The sequence below is a fragment of the Anser brachyrhynchus genome (genome assembly GCF_964034855.1).
Source record: "Anser brachyrhynchus genome assembly, contig: SCAFFOLD_275, whole genome shotgun sequence".
Classification (NCBI taxonomy): Eukaryota; Metazoa; Chordata; class Aves; order Anseriformes; family Anatidae; genus Anser; species Anser brachyrhynchus.
Window position 1 is genome coordinate 139297 of NW_027663603.1, and position 23740 is coordinate 163036.

The 23740-nt window shown below is 35.7% G+C and overlaps 1 pseudogene across 1 annotated transcript in view; it reads right to left on the reverse strand.

Moving 5' to 3' along the window:
* The window catches only part of LOC308187180 (adhesion G-protein coupled receptor V1-like), a 69801-nt pseudogene extending 48792 nt beyond the window's left edge, over positions 1-21009 (reverse strand). Inside the window, exons 1-12 of the transcript in view lie at positions 20405-21009; positions 18930-19200; positions 17802-18131; positions 14522-14698; positions 13818-14041; positions 6554-6586; positions 4677-4803; positions 4403-4588; positions 2373-2553; positions 1595-1758; positions 834-957; positions 176-442 (exon numbers count right to left, since the gene is read on the reverse strand). The product of the transcript in view is annotated as an adhesion G-protein coupled receptor V1-like (transcript). The remainder of the gene's footprint in view (positions 1-175; positions 443-833; positions 958-1594; positions 1759-2372; positions 2554-4402; positions 4589-4676; positions 4804-6553; positions 6587-13817; positions 14042-14521; positions 14699-17801; positions 18132-18929; positions 19201-20404) is intronic.
* Between the last annotated feature and the right edge of the window lie 2731 nt (positions 21010-23740).

Consider the following 23740-nt stretch of genomic DNA (forward strand, 5'->3'; position numbering starts at 1 on the left):
GTTTCCAATAAAATAATTAAGGATGAAAATTCAAACACAGTATGCATTTATTGTATAAAAATCTTGAAGCAAACATTATTCGTATAATTCTTGGCATTTAAATATTGCTTTATGATAAGACCAAGATACTAAGAAATTGCCAGCAAAAAAAAAAAAAAAAAAAAGGAAGACTTACCTGTAGAATTGAAAAGGATAATATAAAATGTTTCATCAGTTTCAGGGGTATCATCATCGTTGATATACACAGATAAATTCTGCTCCCTTTCTCCAACATCAAACAAAATGACACTGTTCTTTCCACTGGGAACAAAGTCTCCCTCTTCAGCTGTTGCATCTCCATTAACAGTAATATACTGGACAACAACAGCGACATCAGCAGATCCATTCCTTAGGACTGTAAAGTTTGCAACACTTCCTTCTTGAACACTCACTGTCACAGGTTCTGAAAATACAAAAGCAACAAATCTGTCTGAGTTCAAGCCTGAGTTGCTTGCATTTGCTCTGTTTTCTTAATTCTCTCTAGTAGGATCTTCCTCTTCAATGAAACAATAAGATGTATGTGATAAAGGTAGGAAATAATTCAGGTACGAGAGAATATTTTGTACCTTGCCTCCTAACTGATCTCAACATCAACAAAGAGAAAAATGACACACACAAAAAAATGGGAAGGTTCTGAAGGAAACAAATATAAATTAAATACAAAAAAAAAAAAAAGTTTGGGGAGCTTTTCCACTTGCTCTTTTGGGATTACGATTTCGCAATGATCTGGTTTGTGAAAAAAGTCCGTTTTAGGTAGTGTATGTATTCCACATTTATAAACAATAATATCTAACCTGCAAAATAAATGGGATCATCATTCTTTGTTATTTGTAAAATTGCAGTGGTTACATTGCCCAGCCTGGCTCCACCGGTAGCATTGAATAAACTGATGGTGAATACTTCCTCCTCTTCAGGCACCTGAAAGTATTAAGACATTAATTTCTAGCATACAAAACACTGAAGAATTTAAAATGAAAAGTTAGGGGGATTAATAAGCCAGAGATTTCTGAGTGTTGTTTTTATTTGTCAGTCCTTATGTGTCTCAAGAGGGATGATAATTCATACAGTTATACAGAAATTATCATCCATCTACAGTTTTTGTAAGTAAGTCCCTTCCTCTTTATCTTGCACAGATGACCCAAAAGTTACCTTCCAGTTTTATGTTTCTGATACATGTAGTTTTTTTTACAGCTTTATTTATTTATCATTAGGTGTAATCTTTCTTATATTACTTCAAATTTATCAGCATATAGGATTAGGATTGAAATTAGGATTCCAGTTATCAAGATACGAGTTTCAGTCAAACTTTCCTATAACTTTACCACAGTACAATTACTCTCAGCTTCTACCTTTTTTGTTTAGAGGTATGCACAGCTTCTGAAATTTCTCTATGATTTGCAGACATTATCTCAGTTCTACCCAAGTATTTTGATATTTCCTACAAGTTATTAGGCTCTTGAGAAACACACATTCCTTTTTTCTCCTTATACTCTAATGTTTTAGTACTTACTCTTTGTCCCATATTCTCACCCCAAAACACTGTAAAAGTGTTTACCTCATCTGGCAGTGAGTAAATGGTGATATTTTTTGAAAACTCCAGATTATCAAATAAAATAGTCCCTTGCTCTGGATAGACGTCATTGGTACATGCTGGATCAACAACCCAAGACACACTAACATTTCCATAGTTTCCTTGATTTCTTACAACTCTGTAAACAGCTAAAAAACATAAACAGAGTCAGTGTGCATATTCAGAGCAACAGAAATCAAAAAGGAACATCTGAAACATCTGAAACTGAGAAAAAGGAAATACAATAATAACCAATTTCACTTCTTATGAAACCAGTAACATGTTGGAGTGCTACAGAAAAGGACACACAAAGACAGATTACTAAAGCAGTGCAAACTGCTTTAATTTCACATGTTAATTCTTGCCTGTAAAAGTAATTGATAACTGAATAGATCAATTAAAATCACCCATAGGAAGATTTAACTCTACGTTTCTCTTATATAACACCCCATTCTTCATTCTCCACAAACAGAGCTACTACCTCCACGTTGCACTTTGCACATACATCAGTACTCCATCCCTCCTGTCTGGAAAATTCTCTAGCAATCCTTTTTACTCAGTTAATCCCTCTGTTTTTCCACACCCATACTTCTCCACTTCACTCTCCGCTGCTCATCTTGCTTGGCATTGTACCAATCTGTAAAGTCCTGAGTGGAGATTTTAGTAAGAAGTCTCCTAGACTTCTGTTATCCTAGAACAGGGAAAATAAGACTTGCAGAAGCAGACAGCAGATAAAGAAGTAACTCTAATAAAAAGGAATTACCGGTATGGATGACTTCTCCTTTGCTTTCACTTATTGTTACTGTTAGTTCGTAAGGTAGAAACTGAATGATACCATGCGGATCATCATTCTTCAAAATGGTTATATTGACCATTGTGGCATTCCCCAACTTGCCTGGCATTTCACTGTAGCCACTAAGTACCACAGAATATAGCTCATCCAGCTAGAAGAGGGAAACTCAGTCAGAACAAAAATACATATTCAACATCCACATCAAAAACAAAATGGTCTATAGTCCACAGTCCCCCATCAGGCAGAAAGGGATACAAACTTAAAATGAAATCACACACATTCTACATGCAATAAACGTTTGTATAATGCTATCAAATAAAGGAAATTGTTAGAACTTTCTATCTCTAAAAGCATCAGTTTCTCCAAAAGTCTATTATTATTATAAGCAAGGACTTATTTTGTGTACTTAATTTAGAATCGCATAATTTCACAAGTAATGTTTGTAACACACTCTGAAATGTAAATTTTCTTTCCTCCAAGACTTCTTAAGATTCCTGGCTTTGTAACAGGTAAAGCAAAGATTTTTAAACCATGGACAGCATGCTAATTTAGAAAGAATTGATCAACTGGCTTTATTAATCTAATGGGACATGGTACTTTCAAAAAAGTATCAGAGAACATTAGAAAAAAATATTGCATTTATCTATCTAGAAAACAGCATTACTCTACACTGGGGAGAACTCAGTGAAACTGGCTGGTGGTTAGCAGTAAAGAAACACACATGAACTGGTTCTTCACATACAATTCAATTAAACAATGGTGTTCAGTACTACAGAATGTCATGGATGCTAAAACCTTACCTGCGTTCAAAGCGTAACTGCTTCAATTAACAGAAAGAAAATCTGAAGGCACCCAAAGATACCATCCATTACTCCAGACATCCTTGGACTGCCCACCATTGGAGGCTGGGATGGCATTCTGGAGGAAAGTGATTATATATGTCCTGCTCATGTATGTGGCTTTTGGCCACTCTTGGAGATAGAAGAGTATAAAAGGACCTCCTTATTTTTTAGTCCTGACACTACAATTCGTATGTTTTTGCCTGAGCATTTCAGCAGGATGACTTACCTAGTCTAATAATACTGCTGTAAGCAGGGAAATACTTTTATCTCAGCCTGCTGATGAACTAGTAAAAACTGGGAATGGAACTATTAAATAACCCGCTGTTTTAGTGCCTAAGTTTTACTAGATTAACTTATGTTCCTGGCTTCTGTAGTGGAGTTCAGACTTCTTATGTCTCCTTTCTTTGGAGTATGTAGGGAAAAGAAACCTGAATTTCTACAGCAGCCTATGCAATTGAAGTTGGAGTTGCTGTGATCCCCTGATTTCCTCATCATATGGTCCTCCATCCCTCCTTCAATCCATGACTGATGACCACCTGGCCCTACAAAAAGATTATTAACCTTCCTAAAACCTTTATGTTTTGTAAAGCTGGCTTTCTGACATCTTACTCCTAGATCAGCTCATTAGCAGGATCAGACAAACACAACTAACTGCTTATGCGAAATACAGCATAGGAATGTGCATGTAAAGGCAGCAAAAAATGCTGAATCACAGCAGCTAAAATTTATGTTAACATAAATGTGGTAAAATCAAACCCTTGCAAACTTCCTGATGGAATCCAGGATGGCTGATGCACAGGAAAGGGAACAAGCTACAGAAAAGCAGAAAGCAAAGAGAAAAGCAACAGACACATGCCTCAAATTGTGCAGATTTCTGGGATTACAAAACAATAGAGATATCAGAGAAATGAATATTCAGGCAAGACTGACAAGACCTGATTTGTATTGATATAAAGTGCTTTCATATGGTGCTTGACTATCTTATAGGCCTTTCAGTCACTCCTCCTCTATCTATTTCTCACACTTAAGAAAAAGAAAGCCTTCAAATGTTACAGAAAAATTGCTGGTATTTACAGGTGAAACCATCTATATTTTAGTAAGTGACAAACAAATATGTATGTGAATGCAATTTAAAGAGAGAAAAATATTAATTCTTACCTCTGGAATCCCATCCATCCTTGTCAGTAGAGTAATTATGATCTCTCTTTCACCAGGCTTAAACTCCAGAATTCCTGTGCTTCCATAAAACTCATTATTATCTCTTGGTTCTACAGTGTAGCGCAGAAACTGTCTGATGAGGCTTCCTCTAGTGCGAACAATCTGCAGCTCAACAGACTCCCCTTCCTGCAAAAAAATAAAATTAATCTTTTTCTAGCACTCTGTTAGAACTAAGTCGTCTGTAATGTTTAAGTGACGTTACTCGGATAGCTACCTTGATGCTGTAGGGACCTCTGGAAGAGGAAGAAAATTCGAACACTCCTCCAGGATCATCGTTTTCCAAAATTGTAATTTCACAAGTAGTAAACCCGTATTTCAGTATCTGATTTTCCACACTGACCCTGAGAAAGGAAGGTAAGAGGTTTTTTTCAAGTTGCAACTCTGTTTAGCAAATCCATACAGAGGAGATCAGGATATTGACAAATTTTATGAATAAATTATGAAAGCCAACAGTTACCTACAAGGATTAAAACAAGTTAAGAATGATACAACATCAGAATGTTTTATCCATTCGTAAAAAATAAATAAATAAATAAATAAAATAAATAATTGCCTCTGAAGTAACTTTTTGTTTGTTTGTTTCTGATTAGCTTTTTATAGCTAGTAACTCTGTTGTTTGTTTGTCTGTTTTTGATAACACATGCACACAACACACAGGAAAAGAAACAGAATAGTGCCAGGAAAAAAAAAAAAAAAAAGTTAGTTAAATTCAGAACTACTTTGTACTTGGATCAAGGTATAAAGGAAATTCCAAAATCACCTATGCTGAGATTACACTGAAAAGCATAAATTTCCATTATTGCTTTGTTTGTCAAAGTTTACTACTGACATAAAGAGGCAGAAATTTGACCCTCGATACCATGGATTTCATCCTCAGCTCTGTGTTAGCCTGCCTTCTGTAGATGTGGAGACTACCTGTAGGATCCCTGTCTGACTCTACAAAATGTTGGACCTGCTCTCAGTAGCTCAGACTCATTCCCCTTTCTCATTACTCCTTTAAAGCACATGCTGAATGGTGCAAGAATGAAGTACGTTGACCAAATACGCATACTTCAGATTCCTCTCAGTAAAGGATTTCTCTCTCTGGGCTTCTCCTACACCATCTTGATCGTACTCTGTGACAGGAATGGGCAGTATCTGATAACAGTAATGAACCTTGCATATTACTTGCTTGCCTTTCCTCAGAAGCAGTAATTTTCATCATTTTAAATTTCTTATATTAAAAATTCCAGAGAAGCACTATTGCAGGATGCATCAAGAATACACCTTCAGATTGATGGTCTGCATATGATTTATTACATGTAGTTTTAGGTACTTAGATTCCTTTGCATCTTTCACGTTTCCTGTCAGTATTGTATTTTTCAATGAAATCGTGGTCCTGCATACTGTACATATTTTTGTGCTTTCACTGTGCTACAACCTAGACTTTATCAAACACTATTTCATGAAGAAATGTGATCTATTATATCCAGTTTTTGAAATCAGGCCCAGAACTGTGTCCAGAAGCACGTTTTAAGTAACTGGAACCTACACACACAAAAACAACTTAGCATTGTTGTAGCACAGTCTACAGGACAGGGTACAGGATGCAAAATAGGTAATACCTATTTAATAGAGTAACGTGCTCATGTTTGTTACATGTTTAAAAAAAAAAAAAAGTCGGTAGAAAAAATAACCTGTGTTATATAAATTATATGCATGTTAGTCTAAATCAAGATAACTTTCCTTGTCTTTGACTAGAGAAAATTACTCTGTAACTCTAATCAGTTCAGCCATTTAGTTGGGGCAAACTGTATTTGTAGCAGTTTAAAACAATTAATTCATTATTCCATGAAACACTCAAATATCAAACACTGAGCCATGCATTCATAACTTTCATCATTCACAGATCCTACATAAAGAAATGCCTTCAAGCAAGAACCCCATGCCATCAAACGAAACACCAAAGGGGAAGCATGCGTTGTCTGAAGAGATGCAGAGACGTGATTCTTGGGGGGGAAAGAAATGATAAAGACAGTTTCTGTCCAAACCAACCACTTCTAAAACAAAGCATTGATTCACTGAGGACAGAAAACAGTTCACCGCACTTACCCAAAGAACACGACAAACCTTTCTGTCTCTACCCTGTCAACACAGAGGAAAAAAAAAAAAAAAAAAAGAGGATGTAGAAAGTAATGAAAGTGCCACTTACTAAAATTTCAATACTACCCATCTTATAAAAGAACAAAAAACTAACAAAAGGGACAAAAAAAAAAAAAAGAAAAAGAAAAAAAAGAAGGCTTTCTTTTTACTTTCCAAAAGTTTATAATGTTCTTTTTATGGGAACCCTGCTTGCTTGGCATTTTCCTGTTGACAAAGGCCAGCAAGTGGGCAGTTCCCACTTAGGAGGAGTGACCCCATGACCAATTCAGCATGTCAAGAGCCACTCAAGGTGTTCCCTACCAAGCCCTCCTCAAAGAGCTTGATTACTGACTGCGTGATCACAACTGCAGCAGCCATCCACGATTATAACCCTTTATTAGGGAAATACATCTACGTGCCTCTGTGATATGGTGTTTCATCAGTCTGACAAAGTAATGATAAAAACAGATAAGCACAGAAAGAGTACTGATGGGTACACAAGGAAAAGTAATTAGGCACAAAATCACAGCAAACCTCATTTACAACAATTTTTTAGTTAATCAGATTACCAAAGTAGTATATATACATGTATAACATAAATACAAATATAAGAAAGAGAAGCAGAAGGAGAAAAAGGGGAAAAAGAGGGGACAAGGAAATAAAGGGACAAAAAAAAAAAAAGAAAAAGGGGAAAGGAAAAGGTATTTGCTAATCAAAAGGTTAAAAAATTAAATCAAGTTTCAACCAAGCATTTATAACAAAACTGCCACATGAAGTCAGTCAAAAGGGCAGCATTATTCTGCAATAGTAATCATGTATTTTGGCTTTCTTAATCAAAAATACATTAAATACAAAAACTGTATCGTCTATCAAAGCACCAAAAACAGATTAAAACAGTGTTTGTAAGGTGATAATTGGGCTCCACTAATCTCAAAAATAATTTAAATTTGGAATTCAATACAGACAAGAGTTCACTCTAAATTCTGAGAAGTAAATACATTCACAGACGTTCTTTCGAATAGGAAGTCTGAATTAATTGAAATTTGTTATTGATATTCACTGAAGCTAGGTATATATTGAGACATTCTCCCTTCCCTCAGAAACATGCAAAAGCATTCAAAAAACAGCAAAATATTAACACAATGAAAAGATCAAGGAGAAGATTCCAGAGTTGGTAATGCTAAAATTTAATTATATCGCTAAGCTGTTAGTAAAATAATTTACAACAGAAAATAAAAATGAATCACTATATCAAGTGAGCTTTTGATATGTATTAAACCTAGACAGCTTTCAGGTCAGGAAGCAACCAGTAAAATTCAGTCCATCAACTGGTAAAAAAGAACATTGTTCAGGTGGTTTCTCCATACAAACCCCATCTTGAACACCTGGATCCTTTTATTTATTTACTTATTTGTTTGTTTGTTTGTTTATTTATTTATTATCTGGTCATTTTTTTTCTCTGGCTGATATCATGAGTGGTCAGACCGCTATCACTGCCCTGGCACAGTAATGTTAGTTACTTCTCCAAAAAGTCATAAAACATCCTATGCAGAAACTTAATAGAAGCAGCTAGGTTTAGGTTTCCAGCTCCAAGATGCTGTTAAGCAAACAATGAATGAACGAAGCTGTGGCTGCCCCATCCCTGGAGGTATTCAAGACCAGGTTGGATGAGGCTGTGGCCAACCTGATCTAGTAGGTGCCATCCCTGCCCATGGCAGAGGGGTTGGAAGTGGATGATCTTTAAGGTCCCTTCCAACCTGAGCCATTCTGTGATTCGAAGAATGGTGCACTCAGTAGTATTCTTTATATCTATACTCTAAGGCATATACATGTAACTTTTCATAACATAGAATGCATATCCCTAACAAGAAATTTTTAAAAAATAGTATTGAAAAAAAAAAGAAGAATTAAGAGAACAAAGATAAATTAGGAAAGTACATTTTAAATTTAAATCCAAAATGTTTGTTGTAAAGTATTCTCACAGGTTTACTTTTTTCTAGGAATAATAAAAAAAAAAAAATCCCAATTCTATTGTTTTGAACAATTACATTGTAATGCAATTATCATACTCACATCCTGCAAACTTTTATCCTTTTAATCCAAATGCTTGCTTTTCGGTTCAGTGTACTCTTCATGTGCTAAACCTAAGTCCATACAGGGCTAAACCAGGCAAGGTGAAGCGTTCAGCAAATAGCTGCATAATACTTCCAGCAGCCAGCTCAGATCGACCCGGAGGAGCTACGGGGCTGGACACAGGGTCCGTGCCACCAGAGAGCTGCCAGGACACCAGCCCCATCCCCTGCCACGTGCACTTCCAACCTCGAAGAACAGAGGGGCGTTCATATACCACCCTTACACCACGGAGGAGATGCTCCCAGACTGCCTGACACTACACGGGTCCAGTTCAGTCCCGTTTCACTCCTCGTGGTATGTGAAACCAGCTCTTTAGGTGTTCCTCTGACAGCAGTATGGAAACAGGACAAAGAGGGCTATTCAGAAGCAGCAATAAAAGTTAAAACAGCTGCTTTGACATGGTGGCTTAACCGTGGCCAGCAGCTCCTCCAGCTAGTGAAAAGAACTCTTGACCAGGAATAAGGTGATACCAATCACTGGGAAAGCCACTTCCCTGTTTTTATCCTCAGCTTATTTTTTCCTGTAAAATGGCTATGTATGGACATGAAGTTTCATATCGTCACAGACAGTAAACCCTGGCAATGCTTATGATGCTGCCAAAAGAAATACAACCTCAAAGTGTGTAAAGCATTTCTTATACAACAAGACTAATGTGAAATGACTGATCATTAGGGAAATTCTTTCAGTAAAAAAAATCATAATTATTATGTAGCAAGAACTACAGATGAATTAGGACAACTGACAGGAGCTTCAAAATGTTTCTTACACTTTTTTAAACATGCAGTACAAGAAAATAGGAGAAATTAGAGTTTTGACTAAGTTTAAGGTACCATGAGAATTTCAATGTTAAGAACTAACTAGAACCACAAAATAATTAAATAAATAAATGAAAAATAGCTTTGAAGTTAATAACTTTTGACAAAATCTGGAATTTCTGCAGAACCTGAGTGTTCTGAAAGACACATGAGAAACTTAATTTCCACTGTGAATCTACATGGCTGTCATTATTAAACCACACTTCTCTAAAAGACTTTCTTTTCTATCAGGGTATCTCAAAAAGGGGGAAGTGAAATTGCTTGTGGAACATTACTCAATTTGCTTGCATTCAGTGTTCACCCCCTCTTCAATTTTTTCAGGATTATCTACTGATTTAATTAGAGGCAGGCTCTAGCTCTAAAGAACTGCATTAAAGTAGGATTTGCCACATTAGACTTTCCATAGTGCCTCTCATCAGAGGAAACACCTTCTCTCCAGGTTTAATCCATCATTTATTTGATTTTTGAGGCTATTTTAATTTTTCTGAGTCATAGCAGGAGAGATATGTTGTTATTTTGAGAAGTAATGAAAACAAGCAGTAGGTGTCCAGCGCACTCATTTCAACATTCTACTATTTTCAAATGACTTTTTCCCCGTTAAAACGCAGTCTGATCAAACCCTTGAGGCATCCCTGGAGGTTTTCAAGGCCAGGTTGGACTAGGCTGTGGGCCGACCTGATCTAATGGGTGGCATCCCTGCCCATGGCACTGGGGTTGGAAACTGATGATCTTTAAGGTCCCTTCCAACCCAAGCTATTCTGTGATTCTATGAAAATTTACATAAGTAAGATAGATATGGTTTTGAAACAGACACTAACCAAAGGGAATTACCAAGTAAGGAGAAAATCCTAGCTCCATTAAGCAGTATGGCAGTGAGTAACCCACAACACATAAACCCTTAAGCCCTGTCCATCAACACTACACAGTGATTTAAATGGCCCTCCTATGCTTTTCTAACTTTTTGACATGTAGCAACCTCTAAAACCCAAAAATGTTTAAAAACTGCCAGATATTTCACAGTGAAATAGTCAAGTCTGTATTTTACATTTGTAATTTTCAAAAAATTACTTCATAACTCATAGGTCTAATCATTTTCCACATAAACTGATGACAGAATGTCAGCCTATGGAAATCTGTATCCCATCACAGAAATCACTAGAACAATAAAAATCTTCAAATAACGTTGCTTCAGTTTATTATATATAGTAAATGAGATTTATGTCGTAACATATGCATATGGATCTGTTCTGGCATCCTAACTTCCATGAGTTAAGACTCAAAAAATGCTGGAGCATAAGGACTGCCTAAACAGTTGTCTGTTTGTTGATTATCACTTCCACAAAATAAAAGTGATTTATCCCCAGATCCCAAAGTCTCCAAGTTCTCAGTCTCACCACCACTCACTCATGAGCACAAACACAGGCCACGTCCCCAGCCCACATACCCTGCAGGTTCTGGCCCTCTGGTTGTGCCAGGTGCCAAACTGATAGCTGTCTGCACCTTAACTGGGGGGCTGATAACTGCCAGTGAGAGATTACGTTGTGTAGAAGGAAAAAACAGCAATCAGATTTAAAAAAAACTGATTTCTGTTTGTGCTTACCAGGTAAAATGAACAGCCCTAGTATGCATATATGCTCTCACAAAGCACACACACAATTTCCATGGCCTGTTCCACCTACATTCATCAAGAAGACCAAGGTCTTTCCTTTCTCACATAGATTTCACTACAGACATCTGGTTTTATTTATGCTTGGTCTCAATTCAGGCCTATTCAGATAGGGCAGGCATTCAACCTGAATCTGCTCCTAAAAAAAGAAAATATAGAGAAGCTTCAGCAGATACAAGACTCTCTTGCTCCTTCATTACTCATCATTACTCATCTGTGTTCTTTGGAATCATATTTTTCATGTTATACATTTTCCTCCAGTTTGTGGACAAAATTCAGAGCTAGTTTTAATATCTGTGGTCTAAGTATAGAGAGCATAAAGCAAGAAAGGATAACATTGTTTTTAATGGCTTGGAAAAAACATAGTTATGGATGCACTTAAAGCTTATTTAAAATTGAACTGCCTTGACAATACCACTAAGCCGTAAATAATACATCCTTGTTAGAACTAATTATTTTGATTATTTTACCCGTGCTATTAATAATTGCAATACATTGAATGCTTATGAACATATGTCTATGTCTGTAGTTTCATTAAAGTTCTTACATGCTTTCTTTTCTCGCTGACTTATGCTACAATTTACGGAACAGTACAAGCACATCTACAGCACAGTGCATCTTTGTTTTCATGCTCATTCACTACTGCTGTGAGGTGCTGGCTGCCAGCCTCGGAAACTGAAATCTTCTATTTGTCCACAAAATACCAACCAGGCTGAAAGCAATAGCACGGGCGTACACGTAACCCTGCCAGTATCCTTCAACCCTAATTTGAAGAGTCATGTCTAGTACTGAAAGGATGATCTCTGCAGTCATTTCATTCTTGGCTTCTGCTAATTAGTTGAAGTGAGGGATGCTACCAAGGTCTAGAGAAAAGTTCAGATTCTATCTCCTCCTTGCTTACTTCTTTTTCCAGGACAGACCACCTGTTCCTCGGTTCACTCTCTGACCCTGCCAAGTGTGGGAAAGCTGCTTACTGTTGGCACACTTTTCACCATCCACTTCATGATCAACAGAGCCTACGGCTTGCACCATACACAGCAAAAGCAGAACACTGGTTGTATTTGTTCAGCTGCCAGTTCAATCCCTGTTGCAGCCACCATTTTCAAGGTATAGCCTACAGTTGTAACTCAGGATAAATGGCAGAAAACTGTACTTTCACACACGTGAATCAAAAAAGTTACCCTTTCATGCTGCTTACTTCTATCTACTTACTTGTTTACCTCAATACCACTCTGCATTCTTGGCCACCTTACACTCAAAACTTGAACCATCATTTCTAATCCTAGTTTCCCCCTTTGTGCCAGAGACTCTAAAAAAATTCCTTGAGACAAACCAGTTTCTCCCACAGAAAGAAAGCGGAGAACTGCTTGCAATAGTCTCTGTTTTTATTCTGAAAAGGATTGCCTTTTTAATGTAATGAGTAGCCAAGGTAGAATAAAATAACTAGTTCTGAACTACATGCATTAACCAGCCACCTTTTAATCAAGCAAGCCAATCCCGCAAAGGAATAACATCTTCCCTGTGTGCCATAAAGATGTTCGAAAACCATGTTTTCTGAAATGGGATCTTCTAGTGATCAACAACAGCGTGAGGAGCTTCTTGCCTATTGTTTGCTAATGTGGAATCACTGTGGATATCTGTTGTGGATATCTAAGAGCTAGCCTACGCTTCCTGTACAGAATAAAAATACTTCTTCTGCATAAGGTAAGGACTATGTAAGTAGTAGATGTTCAGTGTGGAAGCTGGTGCTGGCAGACCACTGTAGTATGTTTTCAGTAAAAGTGGAAAATGTACCTTAGACAAATAGGAGGTAATACAAGAGCACGTGTGGTGGTATTTCTGTATTTACTTATGTAACTGAGCTGTGGGAAGCAGGACAGACGATATAGCCAAGACACTCTTGTTAGTAACTCAAAGAGGGAAAAGACTCCTGATTATAAACTAATTTAAGTTTTCTGAACAGTGTTCACATGCAGATAATAGTATCACCTGAGGGCCCTTACAGCCTGTTATCCTAAAATCCTCCACTAGATGAGAAGGGAGACCAGAACACTGTGCTTCAGAAACCCCACTGCATTCTCATTAGCAGAAGACTGCAATAATAGTCACACTGGGATATTCTGGGGGCTATGAGCTGACAGAAGTATCTAATTATCAAGGAATATTGAACATGCAGATCAAACAAATAAACTGCAAGTCTAATTCTACAGTGACACCCAAGTTATAAATGTTTTTTCTGACAGAAAAAGTTCTGCATTGCTTTTTAGTTCTCACTTTAGTTTTTCCCATTATCTTACTAAATATTATTTTTCCGAAAAAAAAAAAGTGTTAAAACCAAGAGCTATAAAAAAGATCAAAACTGAAAGAACTTTCTAAATAGCATACAGAATTTTCATGAAAATATAAACAGTTAAGTCATTAGATAATAAATGCAAAATGGTTTCTTACATTGATCTCCAGTCAAAGAACCCATACACAGTCTGAAACAAGGGCCCACTATTTCTTCAGACACATATCAACACAATGCAAGCAATACCATGTAATTAACACTGTGCTAATCTGTTATGCATAAATCGAGTACTGCAGCTGATACATATGAATAGAGAATAGGGTACAATACCTGTCCAAAGTTAATAACACAGTTTCGTTCATTTCAGGTACATCATCAGCTTTAATGGTGATGTTAATTGTGGTATCACTTTGTCCAGATAAGAAAACCACGGAGCCGTTAAAAGGACTTATATCATCCTGTGTTACCGCCTTTTGATTGGGACCAGAGGGTTTCAAACTCCAGAACACAGTTGCTTGACCATCAGTCCCATCTCGATGCAATGCAATGGAAACCTGTGAAACACATTAATTTGTTGTGACTTGCAAAAGTAGATGCAAAACCGATTACTCCCTTGCAAATTACTATTTGAATAAATAATAATAAAAACAAAAGTTTGGCCAGTTCTAATTTGAGAATGGGAAATGATCTATCTTATTCAGGATTTGTCTCAGTCCTACTTTACATGACTATGCTCGCAATTGGTGAGAGAGACTAACTGCAGTATCTTTTGCTCTGTGTGAGCATCAAGGGCTAACTGGTTTTAGATACTTACACAGAAAGCAAAGACCAATCTCAGTTCTCTGGAAATCAGTAACAGATTATTTCAGAGCATTTTTTTTTTTTTTTAAAGAAGAGAATATTTAGGATAAGACAGAACTTACAGGAAGGCTTTTCCTCACATTAATTGTCAAATGCTACACTGAATACAGCAAACTCCACCTTCTCCAAATAGGTTTTCCATAGCAAAAGACAATATAAAAAGGCTTACTTACCAGCGTAGCAGGGGAATCTTCTGGTTCAGAAAGAATAATCGGTAGATTGCTAATAAAGCCTATTTCTCCATTTGCAATATCTGGAGTAATCCTCAAAGAAATATTTCGAATTTCGCCTAATCTAGGACTCACAGATGGGACTAGAGGAATTCTATTCACCAGTTCAACTCCTTCCAGCTGTAGGAAAAAGTAAAAGAAAAGTGAGAAATAAGAAGCCTCAGCACCAAGTCAGAACAGTTCTGACATTTCAGAGTAATTTTCATATAAAGGAAGTATACATCTCCAGAGCAAATTCTTCCTACTGATAGCACTGCTGTTATAAAAATTTGTAAGTAGACATGTCAAAGAAATTAAGTGGATATTGTTGAGCTGTCAGCAGAATGGTACACCTCCCAGACAAATCATGTTAGTGTATGTAATTAAACACAGATCAAGCCAGAGAGAGAGACTCTGTTCCAGATCAGCTGACACATTACTAGAGCTATTAACAACAGTCATTGATGAGCAGCATAGGCAATTGTCTAACATCATTTTTTGTGGCTTGCATTGATAAAAATCTAGGGAAATCACTGAAGTCATAATAATTTACAGCCCTTGATCAAACAGCCAAATAATAATCCACTTTTCTTTCCTCTCCACAAAATTTTAAGGAATTCTCTATCTAAGAACTACCAGAGCCACATTAAGAATTTAAATTCAGTACAGTATTTCAAAACTGTATTTTACTTGTCACTGCATTTCTGATAGATTATAGATACTAAGAGGAAATAGATTTTTTTTCATCCTTTTCTTTAAAAGGGAAGCATCACTCGCTAAGCCCAGCACCAGTAGTGACACACCAAGGAAAGCAGAACTTGCCTGTTTAATTATTTCCTTTAAATATTATTTATTCCATGTGATTCTGTCTACATGCATCATTACAATAAATGTTTCCATAACAGATTTGCATATATTTCTGTGAACATTTCACTGGGGCATAAACTCCCACTGACATTTTTTCTTGGAGTTATCAGGTGTTATCATAGAGTAAAGCTTTATTTTTTGGGGATAAAATAGTGGCCTTTCTTAAATTCATATAGTAATCATGGTTCACCATTTCAAAAGATGATTTTTAAAGTCTTACAGTTCTTGAAACCAAACTCTATAAATATGTGGGCTGTATCATATTTTGTTCCACAACTGCTTGAGTAACACCCAGAAATATGCATGAACATTTATCTGATGATAGATGGAAATGTTTTACAAATACTGTATTTAGTAACTGATTCTCAACCATTCCAACTTGTTATCAAAAGTCTGAAGAACAGATGATGGCACTGTTTGTTTCTCCTCTTTTCTGAGCTTTCTCCTAGCATAGGCCCCGATTCTGCAATTAACAGGATGAAAGTGCACCATTGTGCGGTTATTAGCTCAGTAAACTTTCTGAAATACTACACAGCCAAAACAATTTGCTCTATTTAAAGTGTATGCTGTATTTGGATCCTGTATGGTACCTTTGGAATAAAGTAATAATCAATAAAGAACAGAGATTTTACTCTTTCTGCAATGTTTCCTTTAGTACCTTTTAAAGGAAACCAGTACAAAGAGAAAAAAATATATAGTTATTTGAACAATAACAATTAGTTTATGAGCTTAATTTTCAGAGTTAATCTTCCTAGCTATACCAAAAACCGCATCTCTGATTACAGCACGTTATTTAATTGAAGGTGTCACTAAGGAATATATCTCACATTAACATTATCTCCTGTACCTTTATTCATCCTACAGTTTCATTTGCTTCTCTGCTGATTCCTGAGTCAATTCTTTATTTTGCCTAAGTACAACTCATTCTAAACATGTTCACTGAGATTATCATTTATTCACGATGCAGAAGGATTGTCACAGTGATAAATAGTGGTGTTTTCCTTCTCTATGAGTTTCTAAATTAATTATTTGAGCTGGAAAGCTCCTCTGATTTAATTTCTTCAAACAAAGATTTTATTTATAGTTCATGGAGAAAGTACAGAAAAAAAAAAAAACAGATTGGAATCTACAGTTTGAAAATCCAGGCAAAGTGCTTGGAATGACTGAACATTCTGAAATATTTATCAGATGTGTGTCTTGACTACAGTCAAAGGACAAAAAAAAAAAAAAAAAAAAAAAACATTGAATACATGGAATTAGACATTTAAGAATTTTGTGGATCTCTCAAACCTCTTGCAATCATAAAACATACTAACGTGTTCTAGTATTTCAGAAGGCAATTCCTAATCTAACTGTGAATGCCATAAATAAATAAATAAATAAAATTGCATATTAGATAAACAATATAATTCTGGCAAAACTTTTTGTTCTCATTATTCCTCCTGTAAGAGAATGTAGGGAGAAGGATGTGGAGGGAGGAAATCTTTCAAAGGTCTTAGAAGTGATTACAACGTCTTTGGTAGACTATAAGGAAAATATAAAACCTGGCAAATTTGAAATTCATGGATATAACATCAACACCTTCAACGATGATAAAAGTTATCTTTTACAAATTGAGATAGAAAAAAAAAAGGAAAGAAAAAAGTGAAGAAAACTATACAGGGAAAAAAAAAAGTAAGTTCTCCTAACAAATTTATATATAAATGCAATATAATATACATATAATATATAATGTATATTTGACCCTTTTTAATTTAGAATAGTTCAGCTGGAAGAGCAAAGATCACAGTATCACAGAATTGTAGGGGTTGGAAGGGACCTGGTCAGGCTGGAGAGTTGGGCAGGAAGAAACCAGATGAGGTTTAACAAGAGCAAGTGTAGAGTCCTGCATTTGGGAAGGAACAACCGCAAGTATCAGTACAGGCTGGGGGATGACCTGCTGGAGAAGGACCTGTATCAAGCCCAAGATACATTTACTTGCATGTCATTTCTGAAATTTTTCCTGCTTCAGTAATTTAATTTTAAGAACCTTATTTTTTTCACGTTCCAAGTCAGAGGCCAAGCAGAAACATGCTTCAAGGGGCAAGCAACAGACAACGCTGATCTCATTTTGATAAATTCCATGATTAGTACCTGAATCCTCTTTAGTTTTAAAATTTGTTTAATTACTAATGATTAGGGATAGAAAACTTTATAGCATAGTTATGAAAGATGTCTTTTTAAATAAGAAAATCTTTGCTTCAGAGCTAAGCACTTTTTTTTTTTTTACAGGAATGGTCATTTAAATTACAGTCAAGGGGAAGGATCAATTATTGAATCATATTCCTCATATTAAATAAGCTAAAAAACAAAACCAAAAACAAAACAGCTGAGATACCTGTATGAGGAAATGAGCACCATTTTGAAGAAATGCATCTTTTCTTATTGGTATACTCAAAGTATGATGTGTTTTTCCTTCTGGAAACAGGAGGATGCTGTTTCTAGACATATTTAGAATGCCATCTTTTGCTCTCTCAGGATCCAGAGCTCCAGCTGGAATATACAGTGCAGTATAAACTAACTGCACATTTCCAACTGTTCCTTTCTCCCTTACAAAACTCAAGGATAAAAAGCGTCCTGTTGGATTACTTTCAATCTTCTGATTCTCCAAAGGATAAAACTTTATTACGCCATAAACATCATCGCTGTCCTGAATGTAAAACAAAAGCTGCAAAACAGAAAACAGCATCACTTACTCAATGCTACAATTAATATACACCACAGTTTTCACGTTTTCATGAAAGTATGTCCTGACTGTCATCATACATTTTTATCGTTAGTGAATTGGCACTCAAGAAAGAAATCAGATTGACAGCCCCAAAGTGTTGCTTGTGCACAAGCAGCACACCACTGATAGCAGCAACTTTCCTGCTATGCCTCATCTATGTCAGAATGAGCTTTGAATAACTGATTTTTGGTTCAGCAGCCAAAGTGAATAATTTGAATATATTTCAGACTGTGAAAAAATCATTTAATTCACCAAATTCATTCCAATCATATGTTCAAAAAGCAAAGTAGGGACCTGAGTCACAGAATTGTCAGTAATGCTAATTACCCCTTATTTAAAAGTTCAGAGGTTAGTCTTAATCACTAAGCCATCCTCTTGAAGCTGTTACTCTGTGTAAAACATTCCAGTACCTACAGCAAATAAGCAAGTGAAAATAAATGCTCAACCTTCTCTTAGCAAGCAACCAATCAAGATAGCAGTTATGCAATGATATTTATGATGGGAATATTCTAAGCTAAATGCTACTGCATTAAATAGGTCTGGCCTTATAAAATATGTTAAGCCAAAGACTTTGGATGTGGCTCTTTATACTGAGAATACATCAGCTTGCTTCACTTAAACTCAAGCACAACTACTTCAATTTAGCCAATCCACCAAAACTGGTGGATCCTAATCCTAATCCTACTCCCTAATTATTATCTATCACCTCCTCAAAACAAGTTCTGAAATCAAACTTACCTCAGATGGTTCGCTGACTTCTGCGCCTCCCTGTATTGTATGAGCTAAGAGCTTCAGAAGATAGGGCTCTGCTTCTTCTGGTATGTTATCATCAATAATGGTCAGTGAAAGTGTGACCAGCATCTGTCCTTGATCAAAATGTATCTCCCCGGTCTCTGGAACAAGGTCTGCAGTCACAGGTGACAGATCACTGCTATTTCGAGTTATGACCCAGGTCACAGAAACATTTCCATGTGTTCCACCATTTCTTACGATCGTGATCCCTTCAAACCTGTGGTTTTGAATGAAAATAAAAATCTGTAACATGCAATTATAATTAATATCGGTTTACTTAGCTATCTGTTCCCTGGAAGATTTATACTGACTTCAGTGGAATCGATATTAACTGCTGCTACTGACATTTGAGTCAGGACTTAAAATTTGTGAAATCATACCACAGAAGTAGACTTTTCTCAGGTTGCTTATTCATGAGATAATATACATAAAGACATGAGTAATATATCTAAAGACATTAGTTAAAATTTATTTTGTTTACAGTAAGAAAGATACTGAGAAGAGGAAAGTTGGCATGTTTATATTTTTTCTCAGGAAAGATGTTAAATTTCAGAAAACTTTTTCTCAACTAAATTTCTACACTGTTTTATGGACTATATCAAAATACAATTGTCAGGCATGAGTGTTTAAATAATGATTTTATTTAAAATAAAGTGACTCAACTATTTGCCTATGCACTGAAATATAATTTATCAATATTTGTGATTATGGAAATGTCACGTTTCCTGTATCTGTGTATAAGAAAGAAAAAAAAAAAAGTGAATATTGAAGTGCTGGGCTCTACATACTAGAAATTGTTCATAAAATCATAGGTTGATACATTACCTCTTTCTCTGGGGATGAACCACCATCACTAGCTAGCAGTGGACATTTTTACTAAAACTGGCAATATTGTATAGATATTAGTTCTGCTTGTAAAGATTTGTGTGGAGATTTGTTTTTAATTTATCTGTAAAATTACATGTATTTAACTTTTTTGGAAGTCTATGGGTATTCAGTACTTCACAGAAGACACTCACCACCATTTTTTAACCAGAGACTGACTTTAAATACAGTATAGACAAAGATTTACTGGGAAAGGAAGCCTGAAATATATTTTCCACTTGTATGAATGGGTGTGTGGCCGCATCACAACTTCACTGATCCATCTTTTAGATTAAGGGTTTTTCAGTATTTTGATAATGTCATTAAATATTTACAGTTCTCATATATAGTTCATAAATATTAAAATACTTCTGCATAATTAGACATTTTCTCCCTTGAAAATTCTATATCGTTTATAATAATTACACAGTAGGTGATTTCTATATTAATTTTTCACTACTGATTTTATAATTACTGTCAGTGAAATCCTAAGGATGCTTTACAGTGCCAAACAAATCCCTTAACATGACGAGATACTGTTTGAAGATCTGTAGTACCTTGAAATTTGGTCTTCATCAATGATAACAGTTTGAGTAAACAGGATACTGTTGATTGAAAGCACTCCATAGGGTTTATCATTTGGTTGGATGGTGACGTGAACAACAGATGGATTAACCAAAACAGCATCTCCCTGTAACGTGTCCTTAAGGAGCATAATTTGGAAGGTCTCAGCAATTTCTGGTATGGCATCATCAAGGATCTTGAATTTCATATATACTTCATGAACTAGAGGTGTGAAGACAATAGTTGTATTTGGCTGAAGATCTAGGAAGTCTAAATTGAGCTGCGCGTGTGCTGTTGAATTCCCAGTTATGATGGTGTAACTGACGGAGACTTCACATTCATCAGGTCCAATTAATTTTCCACTGTCATCCTTACCACGAATCACTTGAATTGTGAGCATTTCGACTTCCTCAGGCACCATGTAAGTGCTCTGAGCAAATCGCACAGGGCTGTCATTTTTCTTAATATTAATCTGAACAGAATTCCTTGTGGTGTTGATTTCAGCCCCTCCCTCCACACTCCTGAGATGAACAACAAACAATTCATCATTTTCAGGTATCTGGAAAAATAATAGTAGCAACAGGGTGTAAGTCCCATTTCAAATACATGCAGAACACTTACTTAGAAATATGTTATGTATATTTAGCAATAAAGGGAAATAATATAAACATTACAACCCTTTTCACATTAAAATAAACAGGCAAAAAGAAACTCGCTTGCAACTTTGAAAATCCCTTCTCAAAATTGAATGTTTCCATTTTCTAAGACATACTTCTATGCTATGGAAATATGAAAAAGTGGGAAAAGACAAAAAAAAAAAAAGGGCAAACAAAAACTAGGCAAGAATCAGATGAAGCTCTATCTTTCCAACTAGAGAGTGTGAGGAGATCCAAACTCAACTTGTGGAAGTTGCTCTGCTTGGACACAAGTGTTCCTGACAGTTATTTAGTCTGACATCTTTATTTGCTGATGTTAACACCATTTTACATCTATGCATGCCTGAAAGAACAGAGGAACAACATATGAACACAACCTACCTTGGCCCTTTTGTTCCTATTCAACGGGAAAAAGAACAGTTCCTACTTTCAGACAGACTCACATTCCCAGCACAGCTTCAGTCACAGCTCTGAGAATGTGCTTGCTGATGCTTATCTATTAATTAGACTTTGGCATTTCTACATGTGGTTTGTTTAGAACTGCACTTTAGTTTTAGCTCTTTAGTCTCTAATAACTGATGCAGCAGACAAAAAAGAAGGGTTTATAAGCCTTGAATTGCAGAATTTAATATTTTTTACTTTATATTATTACATTTTATTCCCCAGTCTTGATAGGCTAAGTCTGTTTAACTGGAAAATATCATTATTTTATTAATACAGAGAGATTAGAAGGAAATATTTAAATATTACATAAGATCCTCACATCTCATTCTTGTTGTGGACTCTCAGAAAAAACAGTATTATTTGCTTCTGAGATAAATTCCACAACAAAATTGCTTATGTGTTACTAATGGCATTGCTTTGTTATAGGGCTGATGAATCCTTTCCATGTAGTTCTGTTTACTGAGCAAAAAAAGTTCAGAATTCCTTGTGGTCCAATATTTCTTCTCTTTTTACACATTTGTTAATTGGCCACCCTTAGATCCTGTTTCAGGGCACAAAGGGTATGCACGCCGCTGTCTTTGTAGCTGAGGCCAATTTTGTCCCTTGTTTGACTTGTGGCACTTAAACTTGCATAATATTATTGACTGATGCAGGTTGTTTGTTTTTTTTTCCAGCGTGAGATTTGCAAGCTCTCTGTCACCTCTCTCCTACACTACTATTTCCTATTTTATCTTATTAAAATTGATGTTAACTTACGCTTGTTTTAGTTCACTAGTTCATATACTGTCTTGCAGTACAAAAATACGCATTTGACAGTCAGAACGTACATGCCATTTTAGTTGCAGATAAAATCTTAGTATCCTACATAAATAAGGCATTGTGGAGCTTTCAATTACATCATGATTGACCAATAAATACATGAGTCAAACTTCGAATATAATAGTATAAATGATTTCCAGTGCTGCCTTGCCTCTTTAATTTTCTCTTAAAGTTGCAATTATACTTAAAAAGGAAACCTGCACAGGAAAAGTACTATAAATGCAGAGCTGTGGAAATCAGAACTGCAGTCCCCTACCTTCTGTAAGGCTGCACAATTCAGAAAAATACTTGTTTCATTGGTTTCCCTAACTCAGATCCTAAAAGCTCAAATTAAGTTCTGACAGTAGTGTTACTGGATTCTTGTGAACTCTATCATCATCATCATCAATAAAGGTTTTTGTGCAAAATTCATCTTTCACATACACTTGTGAAAGACTTTCAAAGAGTGGAAAGACGTTGACTAGACACACCAAATACAGATCAAACTTTTAGAAACAGAAGTTTGAGAGCATTTCTCAGAATAAAAATAAATAAAATCACATCCTCCCAAGAGAAAAGACCCTAATAATTTATTTCTGTGTGTAAGTCACTGAAATATTACATTGAATTGGAAAGAGATGTTTCTACACTTCAGCACCCCAGGTTGGCACAGCCTCTTAACACTAGAGTATCAGTAGAAATGTGGAAGGACATTTTTTATAACTAAGAGTAAAAAGGAAACAAGCTGCTTTACAGTTCTGTGCTCACTTCTGAGACACACACCTTTCACCATTATTGTTTTCTTATGAATTTCTTACTAAGTTGTTTTGTATCATATATACTTATTTTGATGTCTCAGTTTTCCCTCTTAAGCTTATTATAAAGGAAAAGAAAAACACAAAAGAAAAGTGCAGGTAAGAAAAAAGGAAAATCACAAGTTGCAAATTAGAAGAATGTTTTGTTTACTCTGAGATAAAAAGAAAGCCTCACAACCTATGAGTTATGTTGTGTTTTTTTTTTGTTTTGGTTTGGTTTTTTTGTGTGTGTGTTGTTTTTTTTTTTTCAATTGGCCAATCTGAAAACAGAAAAATGTTAATTATCACCTAGTATTCATGCTTTCCACAAGACTGCATGTTTGTTTCAGGAATCTCATCTATTTTTAGGATTTTTTCAAATATGTTTCTACCCTGAAACATATTTGAAAAAAAAAAACCACAAACAAACAACGACAAAAAATATTTTTGAATCTGCCTTTTCCCTGTGAATCTTCAATGTGTAATATTCTTTCTTTAGTGACAAAGATAACATGTCTGCTCAGCCAGGATATGCACATAAACTAAAACTATTCACTGATGAGAATTAAAGAGGGAGCTTGGAAAGAGTAAAAATAATAGACCAGAGAGCCAAAATTTAACATCACTTCATCAAATA